The following is a 13,137-nucleotide window of genomic DNA, read 5'->3' on the forward strand; positions in this document are numbered from 1 at the left end:
AGAAGAAATCTGTTCCAACAGCCAAAAAACTGGCATGCCTCTGAAGGCTTCCCAGAGAAAATGACACCAAATCTAAGACTTCATAGATGAAAAGAAGTATGATGGTTGTAGAGAGGTAGAAAGGGAATTTTGTTACTGGGAACTGAATGAAGTGGGAATAGTTCATGGAGTGGAGCGGGGGTGGGAATCCAAGAATTTGAAGCAAGGCATGGAAAGAAATGAGACTTAAATGGAAATATATGAGCAAGATCAGAGGGAAGAGGGATGTGCCTTCCAAAGAGGGGAAGGTAGATTTCAATCTGAATATGATGAGAGATTGGAGACTAACCTATAATTCTTGGAGTATAGACGTTATCATTGAAGGGTTTTTTTTTTAAATCAAAGCGTAGTTTACATACATTAAAATGCTCTAATCTTAAGGGTACTTATAGCTCAATGGGGAAAAAAATGTGACAACAACTCATTGATTCAATAAGTTCAGCAAATAACAACAAGGATAAACATAAAGAAAACTATAACTAGCCAAATTATGTTGAAATTCTTGAAAAACAAAGATAAAAACATCTTAAAAGAAGCTGAAGAGAAACGATACTACATGTTAGGTTAAACAAAGATTAAATGGAATAACAAATATTAATTCAAAGAAAGGTAGGGAAGGAGAAACAGAGAACAAGTAGGACAAATGGAAAAAAATTATGATGACCAACTTAAACCCAAATATAAATAATTGCATTTAATGTAAATGGAATAAACAATTAAAAGGCAGAAATTGGCAGGCTAAATAGTAAAATAAAACAAAGAAAAACAGGAGCCCTCTGTGTCCTGCTTACAAGACATACACTTGAAAAATAAGACAAAAGATTGAAAGTAAAGTGACGGGGAAAGATAAACCATGAAAACATCAACTATTAGAAAGCTGGTGTGGGTATACAATATGAGACAGAGTAGACATCAAAGTAAAAAGTCATACTAAAGATAAAGAGGAACACTTCATAATGATAAAATGATCAATTCAGCAAGAAGACATATCAATTCTTATATGAAGCAAAACTGAGAAAACTAAAACAAGAACTACAATAAGCACAATCATTGTTGGTGATTTTAAAGACCACTTTGAGCAGCTGATGAGAAACGGACGGAAAAGGGGAAATAAGTAGGGATAGAGAAGATGAACCATAGCTAGTAACCAATCAACTTGACCTAACAGACATTCAGACTACACGCAACTACTGCAGAATTCACATTATTCTCAAGTGCATATTAAAAATTCACCAAAACAAACAAGTGCCTTCAAACAAGTCTCAATAAATTTTAAAGGAATAAAACAATTTTTAAATGTTTTCTGACAATAACAGAAGTAAACTAGAAGTCAATAACAAAAAGATAATTAGAAAATTCTAATACTGGGAAACAAGCATTACACTTCTGAATGAAGAATAAGTACAATGGAAACTAGAAAATACTTTGAACTGAAAGAATGAAAATACAACATGCAACTAAGCAGTGCTTAGAGGGAGATATATAGGTTTAAATGCATATATTAGAAAAAGAAGAAAGGTTTAAGATTGGGAAATTTTAAGGAGGAAATTATGTTTTGTATTTTAAGCCAGAGATTTTTGTCTGCTGTGTTGAGAATGGCTTCAGATGGCCAGTCTTGGAGACAGGGAGAACAGGAAGAGGCTGTTGTAGATTGTGGTGAAGAAGAGATGTTGAAGATCCAAATAGGAACCAACAGATGAACAGAAGGGAAGGACATCTCACATATGCTGAAGGTAAAATCAGGAAGACTTTGAGATAATTTGATTGGTCGGGTAAGGCAGTGGGAGGAGTCAAGTTTTACCACAGATTTCCAGTGGGATTGATGATCAGTTGAGATCATGGTGTACTGTGCAAGTGGTACTCATGTGAAATGCAGGTGGCAATGGAAATATGAGTTTGATATTAGGGAGACACCTCTTTCAGACATGGATATTTTGAAAGATCAGCTCTAGGCAGGCAGCCAAGGAAGGGTCAGCTCCAGAGACTCCACAACAGAGACAAGATGTAAATGTCAGCCCTGGAGAGTGCTGAGTGCTTTCAAGTTTTCCATGTGTGATCGTGGTTTAGGTGCAAGGCTCAGAGAACTTTAAACTTAGCAATCTGTGGATGTTCAAGACTCCTAAGTTTGGTGTGTTGCTTATGTGGAATTGTAGACACAGAGAAGGAAGTATGGTAGCAGGAAACAAGGACAGTTGAATCCAGAAGATCTCAGTTCAGTCTGCAGAGTAACAATGTTTGGAAGTAGTTTTCCATAGTGTAGTCGTTATCATATTCACTTCACACACCTAAGTGTGTGGGCACCAAGTGGAAACACTTCTTAATCATTTCTCTCCCCCCAACATTTTCCATCATCACCGTGCCTTACCGTCCACCTTTTTAAGGGACTTTCCATTCGAATCGGTTCACCAAACTTTATCCAGTGCCCAACACGAGAAATGAATAGCTGGCCATGAAGAAGAAAGAACCACACAGCTGGCCTAAGACAACGTCAGGCCTACACTGAGAGCACAAAAGAGGAGCTGTCCCTTTGAGGATCCCAAGCCAGGACACATTTAATGGGGGAGGAAGTTTGAATGAAGAATTGTTTAGGTCAAGAATGAAATAGCATTTCAGTTAGAGAGAAGTCCCTTTAACAAAGACACGATTGTGAATGTCCATGATTTGTTTAAAGCCGTTTTATAGAATAACGATAGTTTTATCATTTAGTACTATTAAGTAGTTAATATTTCTGGAGGTACAGAATATTACTGATTAGATTCAATTCCATTTTAAGGCGTTCTTTAAAATGTCAGTCTTCTGACACATTTGCATACCTGATGCTCAACAAAGGTGTAATTAATCTGTTGGCCCATGACAGTGAGAAGCAAGAAGGTACTTAGGGTGCAATCATTGCTTGTAGAATTCTGTGCACATTTCTAAGTATGGGGGAGTGGGCATTTGTAGAGTCTGACAAATTATTTTAAGATATATCTTAGAATGCCAAAAGAAACTGCAGATAAAACAGAAACACATTTGTTTTTAGGATTTGATGTGTTTTTCAGAACTTTTATGTAAAAATCTGTCTAGAAAAGAGGCTAAGACTTCAGACCTCAAAATGCTTTTTTCATCTGTCTCGAAACTCTTGTTAGATGCTTTATATGTTTTGTCACTAACCATTTTTCTCTTAAGATGGCATCATATTCTTCTCTTTTCAAAAATTTCAGTGATGTCCTAGAGTCCAGAATCACTTAAAAAGTAGAAACAGCTATTACAATACTCAATTTAAAGTTTAAATTAGGGGTTTTTAGCTCTTTAATTTTTTCCCCTTACCTTCCTCTATTCTTCCTTTAGAATAGAGGTAGGAGCAAAAATGCAAGGGAAAATTGCAGGTTTACTAGGAGAAATGGTGAGTAGCAAGAATGATTCAATGGTAGAGGATTTAAACTCACCCCCATTGACCATGGGTCTCTGTCTTCAGTGCACTATCCATTGTCCCTCAAAGGTACTTGATAAATACTTCTACTTATGACCTTGAAATTAGAAAAGCCATTAGCCATTTAATAGTTCATTGTAAAAAAAAACTGAGTGCCAACTCTATGCGAAGTGTGTCTGAGGTTGAAAAAATAATTAAACCTCTCAGTAATCAGGCAAATCCAAAGGATATCTGAAAGGGCATGTATTTAAAGCTGTTGAATCTCCATCACTTGATCAAACAGTTGGCTAAAGGGGCAAACCTCTGCTAGGCTAGGCTAGCTATCCACTGCTAATATCATGGTTCGGACAAATATTCAGGGTCCTTAAATTACTCTTAGTATGTATATTCGGAATGCTTCTCCGGTTATTATTCGACCTTCTACCTCTGTCCTCTTCTACAAGTAATCCGTTTTTCCCAAGCAAAGCTTAAGTCCTGAGTATTGGAAGATTCATCAGGTGTCAATTCAAGTTGGAATCACCCAGAGAAAAATACTTTTTTACCACATTAAATCACTCAGCAGGGTACGAGTAGGCCCCGCTGGGATTCGAACCCAGGATTTCCTGTTTACTAGACAGGCGCTTTAACCAACTAAGCCACGGAGCCTCACTTGCTGTGGCATTTGGTTACATATCATTTGAACACAATTTTACACACCTCTGCTCTAATGAGTCTAGTAACTGGTTTACCAGGTGATTAAAAAAATATATATATTAAAAAAAAAAAAGACACCTTGTCTCAGTCAAAACCAAGGAAAAAATGTTCTTTTGGAAGAATAAATACAGGGACTAGATTAAGATGACTATCTCCTCCTGGGAAATTGTTCCAGCGTGGACACCACTAGATTCACTAGACTATAAACTCTGGCAGCAGGGGTCAAAGACTTTTGTCCCAAGAGAAAAAATGAAATGGCTTTCTACTAACCAGCATTTTGTTCAAACCACACCTGCTCTCTTCTCTGTTAGTGTGTTGAGGTGTTACTGGTCAAAGATTAGCACATGTCTGACACATGGTTGCTGGAAGAACTGTGTTTGTTGCACCTGTCACATCATCCTCGGGATGGCAGCACTTATCTCTCCACTTCAGGAATGTTGACTTCTGATGGCTTACTACTGGGTTGGTCTCTGTGCCCTGTCCTCAAGGGAAAAAAGGCACCTTGCTCAAAGTTATACCTGCCCCTGGGTGCAGCTCAAATCCAGCCTCAGTTCAGAACATTACTGAAGGGCCATTTCAGGTTCAGATATCCCAGTGAGATCAGCTGAGGCCGCTGTTACAACAGCAAGTTCAACTTCTGCCTCCTCCCAATCCTACTTCCCTCACCCTCTCACTGCTGTTGATTCTAAGAGTGTTCCCAGTAAAACTCCTGCACACAAATCTCCATCTCAATGTCTATTTTCCAGGGAACTGACCTATGACCAAAAGCAAGTGACTGTGGCCTACTATCAAAGTAAGTCTGAATGTGGCCAGATTTTCAAAAATCACTTAACCATACCAAGTACCCTAGTAAAACAGGAATGATAGATAGTACTAATAATATTCTGCTCTACAAACTTTCAAAATTTTCACCATGGAACGAAACAAATGAAGACACCTGCAAGTTGATTTGGAAGATGTACAAATTTAGTGAAAGGTGCTAAAGAACCAGAAGAATCATTTACATTTATGATATTAAAAGCAAAGGATTGAAATGGAAAGTTAGAAAATAAATGGCAAATTTAGCTAGTCAAAGGATATGATTCTCATTTCTAGGGGGAAAAAAACCCCGTGAATACCAAAGACTAAACACTTTATATACTAGCAGTGCATATCCGAAAGGAAACTATGTAATATATATAGATATACATGCACACATGTACTTATAAACGGCGGGAGAGAGCATAAAGAAGGTTTTTTACAATGTACACAAATCAATTAACTTCTGAAAAATACTACTACCCCTAACTTAACAGAAACAGTCGTGGTGGGAAGGAGGGAAGAAGTAGAACCCAGCAAAGAGAGCAGAGGGTGACTCAGGAATTAGCTGCTCTACTGGCCCCTCCCTGGGTTGACACCTGCCCGCAGGTGGATCAGGGTGCACTTCGGCCTGGAAAGGGTGCATTTCTCAGTTATGCCTCTCGAAGGAGGTTTCCCGCCTCTTTCCACTGAGTTGCCCAACTGGGGCCTCGGCTTCTCCTTCCCTTTCAGATCCCAACGTTCCTCTCAGGTCCAGATAACTGACCTGATCCCTGACACGTCCTGGCTTCGACATCCCTTGTCTTTGGTTCTACCCAAGGACACGGCCGGTCAGATGCTCTTGAGAAGCCATCCGCAAGGTTCTTTCCCTCCCGCGGACCCCAGCCACTCAAGTGTTCGATGACCAGCACTGCAGCACAAAGGCCGTGACTCCCCCGCGCGGAGAGGGAGGCCCGAAAGCACAGCTGAGGACTCAGGGTCGCGGTGACCGCGGAAGGACCCCGGGGCCAGGCGGCCACAGGGTGCAGGTTCCCGCGTCCCGAGGCTTCCAAGAGGAGCTGACCTGCCCGAAATGGTCTCCAGGAGCAGAGAGGAATCTGGATCCCGCGCGCAGGAGCCGAGTCCTTCGAGGTCTGTGGCGGCTCAATGGTCAGTTCCGTGATTCACACGTCGCGGTCTCAGGAAGCCCTGACTGGGGACGTTGGCCTGAGTCTTCTCGGGCCAGAATCCGATGTTTGAGAAAGATTAAGTTTTCCCGGAAGAAGGACACTTCCTTGAGACAGAATAAGAAGCTTTTTCTTCCCTCCTCATCCATTTCCCCGGCCAAAGAAGCAACTCTCTCTTCCCAGTGTAAACTGCAAGACAATGCTGTTTAAGTATCATTGGTAATGTGAAGAAAACTCATATTGTTCCGGCCGGTTAGCTCAGATGGTTAGAGCGTGGTGCTAATAACGCCAAGGTCGTGGGTTCGATCCCCACACGGGCCAATCCGGTTTGACCTTTTCTGTCCCCCAAAAGAGTAAACCTACCCTAGAATGCTAGAGTTCTGTACCTGGCGTGCAAACTGCAAAGAGGAAGGAAGAGTCTCTGAACGTAGTGACTATCACATTTCCTTCTAACTTCCTTGCTAGGGGGTTCTAGAACCTTGTTTGGGTGGAGTAAACAGACCCCCACCCCGCCCCCCACAAGGCCTGGTACCTTTTCTAGGCTCCAGGCGCTTCTCCAACTCACAAAGCACAACAGTAGCAGAAACCTGCAGGTGAAAGGTACAACAGAGGGCCATTCTTTGTTTATTTCATTTTGTTTTGTTTTCCTGTAAGGAAACTATTTCTTGGAGAAAAAACTGGGTTATTTGATTGCTTCCTCCGAAAACAAATTGTAAAACCACCCATTCTTCATATTGCTCCCTCTGGGTCATTCTGTACTCCCCAGTTCCGTCTAAAGAAAACAAGATTTAAAAATAGAAAGAAAAATTGTCCAAAACTTAAGTAGAAAAAATGACAAAAGATCTTTGTTTTATACACTCTGCACATTTATACCAACATGAAAGGTATACATACTTTAAACATTTTTAATTTTGTTTTTATTGCATAAATAAGACAATCACATGTTTAAAAAAGGAGAAACTAAAAATAGATACATTGGAAAGTTTCACTTCCATTCTTATCCTCCACCAGCCCTCTTTTCTCCATCACTTCGCATAGGTAAAGTCTGTCCTTAATTTTTCGTTTATCCTTATTGGTTTTCTTTATGCATATACAAGTAAACATGTATATTGATTGTTATTTTTTCTTGTTTTTCCACACGAAAGATAGCATAATTATTTATTCACTGTTTTGCATTTGCATTTTTCTCTTAGTATATATTGGATGTCCCAAATTGCACTTTCAACTTTGTACACTGTCAAATCAGAGTTTATTTTAAAATGAGTTGGTCCTGCCAGCCAGAAGTTGACTGACTCTACAAACTTCTTAACCATTGTACAAAGTGTAGGCTTTTCCAACCCAAGGAAGGAGGTGGTGGAGATGATATCCATAATTTTCTCTTATAATGTGAAATAAAGCACTTTCTTAAGCCATATAATGTTCAAAGAGGTTTGAATATGGGCTCCCAAGCTGCTCAATAATCAAATAAAATTAGGTATAATTTCAACAAATATTTATTGATCTCTCTCACTTTTCAGCATGGCAATTATTGTCCTTCATGAAAAGATATGAAGGAAATATAGCTAATCGACAAATTAGAGTACAAAAAACTGTGTGCGCGTGAATATGATCTCTTAAAAAAAATACACTGCAACTAACTCTCAAATGATTCAGGGGGGAAAAAATGAGTACATATGAAGAGAGAACAAAAAACCAAACAAATGTAGAAAATGTGTTAACAATTACTGAAAATGGGTATAGAGTATATAGGAGTTCTTTGTATTATTTTTGCACTTCTTCTGTAAGTCTGACATTTTATATATATATATATATATATATATATATATATATGTATATGACCTTAAAAGTGTAAACTCAACGAGAATGTGTACACACATATATTAAAGGACATTCAACAAATGTGCTGACCAGTAATTCCCTCCAGATGGTGGAATTTATGGACCATATTTATTTTTTTCTTTTTGTTTAGCCACACCTTCTAAATTTTCTACAATGAACCTTTATAAATAATTGTATAATATAAAAAGAAAAAAACTTCAGAGTAAAACAAAGAGGGAGAAAAAAAATCAATCAATCTCTAGGGTGTTTGCTGTCAATGTACCTCCTTTCCTTATTGGGGAACCAAGAAGAGAAAGTGAATTACTAAATAATAGAGTAAAATTCCTAGAAGGAATTACCCTGCCATAATAATGCAGTGCACATGGCTGATGCTCAGAGTTCCTTATCTGGGATAGGAGTTTTCAGGTCTATGTTACATATTCAATATTAGTGGTGAGATTAATATTAATTGAAAATTGAACCAATTAATACCCTGGGGTATAAATCAAGATGCTATGAATTTGGTTATTTGAATAGGAGGGTCCTCAGAATATAGTAATCCAGCAACAAAATGATGAACATGATTTTAAGAAGCAGTTTAGTGACTTAGTTAAAAGGAAGTTCTCTAGAGCTAAATGATGAGAATGCTGATTCTAAATTCTGTCATTGGTTATTTGTAAAATGAGCATGGTTATAATACCCACCTCATAAGTTAGTTGTTATGTTTAAATATGTTAATTCATTTAAAACACATAAATAGTGTGTTTTATTTAGACATATGGTACATATGTCTAAATAGTAAATGTTGAAAAACCAGAACTGCAGTATAGCATAGCAATTCTGGGATCAACCTTAAAAAGCAGGTCTATTTTATTCTCACAACACTACATTCATTCCCAAATTCAATGTATATTCTTTTCCACCTGTCCTAAGAATCAGCTGACTTTTCTCACCTCAGATCTAGTTCCTCTTTTGTTCATGCAAAGTTTTGTTCATTACTATTTCCTGGGTTCATTTTAGAGCTTTTTCACGATGAGTTTTTTCCTAGCTCAGCCTCATTATCAAGGTCATATGCATTACATTTCCATTATTTCCTTGTGGAAGGAAGCTTTTAATTTTTGCTCAGGGATGGATGGATGGATTGCTTTAAATTAGTTGTTCTTTAAAAATACTGCTCTTATTCCTTCCAACCACGCATTCTTCTCATTCCCAAAGAGTCTGCAGGTTGGAAGACTCTTTTCCCATCTCTTATCATCCTTTACTGTGGTCTCAAAGATGCAAATACATCAAAGTCCTTACAATCGAATGTTTCAATTTGCCATTTTCATTACAAGTGGTTTTTGTACTTGTTACAAAAGAATTTGCATTGGTTCCAAGAAAGGATGTCCTGAAAGACAAGGTTCATTCTTTACCAACACAGAGCTTTCTTCTTTACTTTCTCTTTTAACGAAAAGTGGGCCCGGTGGAAATACGACTGATGAAATTCCTGTTAACGGTAAAGAAATTCCACGAAGTCAACGCTGTTAAAAATATTAACGAAGAGCCATAATGGGCATGCAGGCCTGTTAGCTCAGCCGGTTAGAGCGTGGTGCTAATAACGCCAAGGTCGTGGGTTCGATCCCCATACGGGCCATGCCTTTGATGCCCCCGCGGCAACCTTGGACAGTTTTCTTTGCTCATGATTCAAAAGGAAATCATAACTTCTTACAATCATGAAAGCTTGATTATGACCATTTAGATCCCTTCCCTACCTCTGAACTGATAATAGCCAGCAAGGGAACGCCTTTGCTCACTGGTTTAAACCTAAATTTGTAAATTAATCGCCTATAAAGGCTCAGGACATAGATATTTATCATAGACTAATCATGAATTGCCCCTGGAACTTAAAAGGGGGGTAGAATCTCCTGAGTTATCCAGTTTATGTGCATGAGTAGTGCATATCTGAACAAAATCAGAATTATATTAAGAAGGAAAAAGGGTGAAATGGATACGAGGTAGCAACTGTGACCAGTAGTATAGACTGGCTTCCTCTACACCTCTGCCACCCCGTTGTAGTGTGCCTTCAATACACTGGGCCTGCAGCACTAAAAGCTACATTTCTCAGACCTCCTTGTCACTAGGATTCCCTGTGTCACGTAGCTTTGGCTGAGCAGACGTACTCGTGCGAGACTTTGGAGAAATGAATATTGTGAGATAAAGCCTGGATAGCTCTTCTGGCATATGTCAGTCTAAATAAAGAGGTAAACTGAGGCAAGTTAAAAGGACCAGAAATTGAGTTTATTTGGGAATAGCAGAGGAATTGCAATTCAAGAAACGCAACATGTAGCAAGCCACGGGTGGGTCTGTTGAGGGCTTGGGGTGGCTGTATTTACGGGCAAGGAGTGTAAAGGGGGGGAAGTCTAGCCAGATTAGCGGCTATCCATGGATCAGGAGATAAGTCTCTGTCTTCTGTAAATCAGGCATTTAGGGGAAATCAGTCCCTCAGTTCTTATCTTCCATTCTTCTGAGGGTGCATGTGTGAGATTCTCTATTTCATATCCTCTGGTTCAATTTTAGATTGAAATCCTTTCACACGTGTGTGGTTGTTGGGATATTTTAGTTTACCTGCAACTACAGTCTAGGATTTTGTGGAACCAGAAGTGGCAGCAGTAAGCTTTCTACCGAAGCATTTTCATGGCTGGGTGCTTCTGACAGTGTAGTATCCACACTTGATTCTGGTCTCCAAGAAACTCTGTAAACTCATAAGAAATCCCTTTTAATTTTACTTAATTAGAGTGGATTCTATTTTCTGAAACTGAGAACACTGATTAGCTATCAACATTGTCTGCTGCAGTTGTGGTAAAGATAAATGGTGGGAAATAAAGGCCAAAAAAATCCAGTTAAAAAAGCTGTGGTCCATATTTGAGGTAAAGTAAAACTTAAAGGAGTTTAGGCAATTGATGGAGTATAAGAGAAGGCCTTGACACTGGGAACACTGTGAATGACTTCTGACTTTTTAGCTGGCTTTTGCACAGTGAGGCTTACCCATTATAGATCAGCCTACAGATCCTACTCCTTCATGGACCTTGATCGTTTTACTCATCTATCTGATTGACAGACACCAGATTTCTCTCTTTTCTTTCCTGTGCTGTCCCACAGCCATGATAATCTTTTCTCTTTACCCATTCCACTGATTATGATCCTTATTTCTCTTTTTATATCTCTATGCTTGTCCAAATTCCTTGATTTTCTTTTTGCCCCACTACTCCATCCTAGTATCATTACCCACCATTACCACTATCTGAGATACCTTCGCATTCCTACCTCTTTCCTACTGTCTTACTCTTTCATTCACATAAACTTCATACTCAGGTATCAGCTTTCCCAAGACAGCTTTCCCAGACCAGGCCTGTTGGAAGTTTGTCGCCAAACCTTTGATGATAACATAATGCTTCAGATGATCTATGTCTATGGAATTGGTAACAAATGGACCTTAGATACTTTTATCTAAGAGATATCTAAGAGATATCTTTTATCTAAGAGATATCTTTTAGCTAAGAGAGTTCTCCCTCAAGCCCCTCCTTGTTACTCACCTGTGACCTCAACAGGTTTCCAATCTGTGCACAAAATAGGCAAAGAGTTTGCTTTTATGGAGCTTTCATTCTAGTGGGAGAGACAAACAAGTAAACAAATGAAGGATCAAGATAATTCTGAGTAGTGGTAGGTGTATTATACTTATGAGAAAATAAGACAGGGTGGTATGATGGAGAAGACTGGGTGGAAAACTATTTTAGATGGGGTGGCCAGGGAAGGGCATTCTGCAGAGGTCACTTTCAAGCTGATAAGGGAATGTGGAAAAAGTCAGCCATGAATGATTTGAGGCAAAGCACTGGAAGAGAAGGCACAGCAACTCCAAAGGCCCTAAAACCAAGTGACCTTGCAATGCTGTAGGGACAGATGGCCAGTGTGGCTGAAGAAAGCTGGTAAGGGAAAGGATCTAGTACTCTAGCTTTCCCTGCTCATATAAGTCTTGGAACAATCTCTAGTGTCAGGTGGTCCAGCTGCAAAGTCTGCTGTTGTGAGGTAGGTTTGCTGATCTGTGGGCTTTGCCATTAGGAAATAGACTGAAGCTGGTGAAGGGTGGAAGAGTGCCCCAAATATGCCATTTTGGCATAAGGATTATTTTGAGCTAAAGGCAGTTGAAAAATAGCAGCTATAAGAAGAACACTCTAATTTTCCTTCTTTTTCTTTAAAGTAGGAGATAAAATTTCCATGTGAAAGATGTCTTCCTTATACTCTGAGAAAAGTAACATTCCTATTATTAAGGATGGAAAGCTGAGGCTGAGGGAAATCTTTACAAATTAACCCTTATATCTCCCTAGTCAGTTCACCTAGCCCAAGTCCCTTTGCCTTGTCATGGTTTCATAATGTTACTACTCTTTTTCTGATTCAGTATATATGCATCAACTCTTAACTGCTTCTTTGGGTCTTCATTTCCTTATGAGGGCTCCCATATCACAAAAACTTAAATACATTTGTATATTTTTCTCCTCTTAATCTGTCTTTTGTTACAGGGGACCTAGCTGAGAATTTCGAAGGGTAGAGGGAAAGATTATTTTCCCTCCCCTACACTGGAGCGAGTGACTTGAGTTTTCTGATGTGTGCATTCTTAAAAGTCCCTGGGAAACAAAATCTCAGGTTTCTTCTACAAACACATGAAAAGGAGAAAGAGAGAAACTATAGTTTCAAAAAACTTGAGATATATATGTCCAATGAATTGTTTGTAAAACACATAGATATGATATATATATCTTGTATATATGTATGATTTTTATAATATATATTATAGAATATATTTACAAAATATATAAAACTGGTGAAATTTGAACAATGATTCGACACTTGATCTTATTTTTGTTATTATTTTTAGATGTGATAAGGATATTGTGATTATGTTTTTCAAAAGCATCCTTATCTTTTAGAGATACTTTAGTTTCAGTATTGTGTCAGTCATATAGGAGCTAAGCAGAAGGAAAAATCAGTAATACTGATTTTCTATTTAACATACTGTACTCATTACGGATTTTTTGCATTAATTTTCATTTAAAAATATTGCTTTAAAATATTATTTGTGTCTATTGCTAAGCTTTTTGGCAGCCTCTTAAATTTTGTGCCCGAGGCAAGTGTCTAACTCGTTTCATCTTAGTCTAGGCTGTGTTAAATTTACCAATG

Source organism: Grampus griseus, assembly GCF_964374135.1.
Source record: "Grampus griseus genome assembly, chromosome: 10".
Classification (NCBI taxonomy): domain Eukaryota; kingdom Metazoa; phylum Chordata; class Mammalia; order Artiodactyla; family Delphinidae; genus Grampus; species Grampus griseus.